A 3,564-nucleotide genomic window follows, 5' to 3' on the forward strand; every position below is an offset into this window, starting at 1 on the left:
TCTTTTGTTGTCATCCTTCAGCATCAGGCCCGAGAAGCCCAGGCTCTCTTTGTTCTGACCCTGGCGCTCCTCCAGGGACGAGGTGGCAACCGTTACCTTTTACCTCTGGAAAAAGTGCCCCAAGGCCAGGAATTAAGGAATTATATCCAATTTACTTTGTGACGTTTTCCCAAATCTCATACCACTGAAAAGAAAAGGACAACCCTGGGCTGGCTCCGGCAGCACAGGAACTAAAGTCGGAATGCTACAGAGAAGACTAGCATGGGCCCTGGGCAAGGATGACATGCAAATCCATGGAGCCTTCGTGTTTTTAAATGTTAAAGGGACTTATTTAAGAAAACCACAATCAAAACTATGAACAATAAATTGGCAAAAATACATCTCTATCCACAGTTGAATGTAAAAAAAAAAAAAAACAAGCAAACAAGATGAGCAGAGACAGAACCATGGATACAGAGAGTGTTTTGATGGTTGCCAGATAAGAAGGAGGTGTGGGGGGAGTGGGTGAAGAGGTGAGGGGATGAAGAAGTACAAATAGGTAGTTATAGGATAGCCATAGGGGTGTAACGTACAGTGTAGGAAATGGAGTACCCAAAGAACTTACACTCATGACCCATGGACATGAACAATGGTGGGGGGGCTGTCTGAGGGGGTGGGGGATGCTGGGTGGAGGAGGGGCAAAGGGGGAAGGAAAATCAGGACAACTGTAATAGCATAATCAATCAAATATAATTTTAAAAAATACAATGCTTACTCTGCACAACAAAAAGGAGGCTGACAATGCATAAAAGGCATCAGGGGTACGCATCATTTCTAGGAAAATGTTTAACAAGGGCGGGTTTCGGAAGCCCGGGGTTGTGGCTCTGAGGGCGTGCAGCAATTTCAGAACACCTGCTCACCCACATCTCCCTGAGCCACCCATGCAATGCAATCCCCTCGCTCTTCAGATAAGGGCTAGATACCGCTTGGTTTCCTTAGGATTTCCTTATCATTTTTTATTAATGTTTGAATACCGTTGTCTCCATTTTCCCACCACCACTTTGAAACCCTGTAACAAAGGGAGATATGAAATGGATGTATGAGGTTTATCGAAAATCCAATTGTGTTTCGCAACAATGCTGCTTAGAGAAATCCCCCTGTACAAGATCATGTGTGATAGATTTACACGGCAGTGTACGGTAGCCACAATAAACGACGTGAGTGATTACTTAAGCTGCGGGTATTGCTCTTGTCTTCATCTCCCTCTCCTCCGGCTACTGGAGCCCCTTTTCAGCACAGCTCATTTCCATGTAATCCTCGTCCCTTTGCCGGAATGCGCTGTGGCTCTCACATGTAAATTCAATTAAATTCCCTAATGGCTAAAGACAGTGCGCAATCCCAGAGAATACCAATTCTGCATGTTTCCCCTGGGCTTATAATAGATGCTGATTTTTGTCCCATTCCAGTTGCTGAAGAGCAATTCCAATTTTTGAGATACAATGTAGAAAATACAAATCGTTGCGTCATACTGTATTTTATCATAGTGACCAGCTGATTGGATCGCACGATATTGGCAAAAAAAAAAAAAAGACATGGGTTTAAGTCAGGAAATCTGGGTCTCCATCCCGGCTCCCCAGGATTGGAAGTCAGGAGGATGGCTCTGAGGTCTGTGTTTAAGAACCTGCCTCCTTTCCCCAAAGGCGTCCGTCACCCAAAACTAGTTCTGGAAGAGCCGTAAGCAGGAACATGGAGGAGAGGGTAGCATGGAAACCTTCGGTCGCTCACAAGTTTCCTGCTCTCGGTTGGGTCTCATGCACGGAGAGCTAACCAATCATGGGAAGGTAACAGCCACACTGATCAGAGGGAGGAGCCAGAGTCAGTCCTCCCAAACACTCCTCTACCCCTCTAATAACACATTTGAATTACGTACATATACTATGAGCACTTAGCAGATATCTGGGATTTCTTTCTGGTTACCCTGAAAGCCTTGATTGAAAAAAAAAAAAGTCTAGGCCATCCCATAGCTTGCCATTACATAACGCAAGCCTGTCCCAGGAAACTGTGTTTAAGACATTCTCTGTGATGCACATTAAAAGCACGATGAGGTATCACCGCCTGCCTGCTGGAACGGCTACCGTCAATAAAGGGTCAAATGGCACGTGCTGGCGAGGATGGGGAGCAGAGGGCACCCTCGTGCACTGTCGGTGGGAGTGCAGGCGGGTGCCGCCACTGTCAGAAGCAGTATGGGGTTTCCTCAAAAAATTAAAAATGGATCTGCCTTTTGACTCAGTGATTCCACTTCTGGTCGTTTATCCAAAGAACCTCGAAACACTAATTTGAAAGAATACATGCCCCTGCTGTGTCCAACTGGAGCATTATTCACAACAGCCGAGATCCAGAAGCAGCTCCCGTGCCCGTCAGTGGGCAGTGAGCGGATAAGAAAGCCGTGGTACCTTTGCACAATGGAGTACGACTCGGCCGTAAAAAAGAAGGAAATCTTACCCTTTGTGACAGCATGGGTGGACCTGGAGAACATTACTCTAAGTGAAATAAGCCAGTCGGAGAAAGACAAATACCATATGATCTCACTGATATGCGATATCGAATAAACAAAGTAAAGTTAACAACCAAAGTACAAACTGGCTCACAGAAAACAGACTGAGAGCTGTCAGAGGGGAGCGGGTGTCAGGTGGCTGGGTGAAACGGTGAAGGGATTATGCAATAATAATAATAATAATAATAATAATAAAACAGACACAGACCAACGTATGGTGACTGCCAGAGGGAAAGGGGGGCAGGAGGAGGTGGAAGGGGCCACGGGGACATAAATGGGGACAGAAGGAGACTTGACTTTGGGTGGTGAGCACGCGATGCAGTACGCAGATGGTGTGTTACAGACTTGCATATGTGAATGCTGTATGATTTTATTAAACAATGTCACCTCAGTAAATTCAATAAATAATAATAATGTTCCCGCCATGGTGGACAAAGCCCATCGTATGAGCCCACAGAGAGAACTTGTCTCTGGTCCGACACCAGGCATCGGTGCGTTACTACCATGAAAAAGGCATCACGAAGGTGGGGGTCTTGTTCCTCTTTTCCCATCGGCTTCCAGAGAATTCACAGACAACTGAGTTGCCTTCCTCCACCGGACCCCTCAGCAAACTTCGTATACAGTACCCCACCTCGTCTTCATTTTACTTTCCTGCCATTATTTTCTCTTTGCTCCGATTTCCCCCATGTTTAAATCGCCCTGTTTGTGTGTGTTTTGCTAAGCTTGCCTTAAACAAAGTGAGACATCAACTTTAAAATAAGAAACCAGACAACTCATACAATAGGAAATACATCTAGTAAAAAAAAAATACCGACAGTATACGCCTCACAAGTAAACCAAGAAGCGCATATTAAAACATGGCACCACTGTTCCCTTAAAACTCAGCGCTTAGCCCTTCACCAGCACTGTGAATATTCAGATGATTTGCTTCCCTTTGGCCTGGGACAGGGGTCGGGTACAGGTGGTGGGCTGAGTACCTCTGTATGTACCTGGGAGAAATGTAAACTCGCACAATTGTTTTCATCGAATAA

General features: G+C 45.6%; 1 non-coding gene across 1 annotated transcript; it reads left to right on the plus strand.

Annotated features, from left to right (window-relative positions):
* The first annotated feature begins 208 nt into the window (after positions 1-208).
* On the plus strand, positions 209-313 carry LOC114504367. Its single transcript, XR_003685145.1, has one exon. It is a non-coding gene; the product is annotated as a U6 spliceosomal RNA (small nuclear RNA).
* Positions 314-3,564: the final 3,251 nt, after the last annotated feature.

Source organism: Phyllostomus discolor, chromosome 8 (assembly GCF_004126475.2).
Source record: "Phyllostomus discolor isolate MPI-MPIP mPhyDis1 chromosome 8, mPhyDis1.pri.v3, whole genome shotgun sequence".
NCBI lineage: Eukaryota > Metazoa > Chordata > Mammalia > Chiroptera > Phyllostomidae > Phyllostomus > Phyllostomus discolor.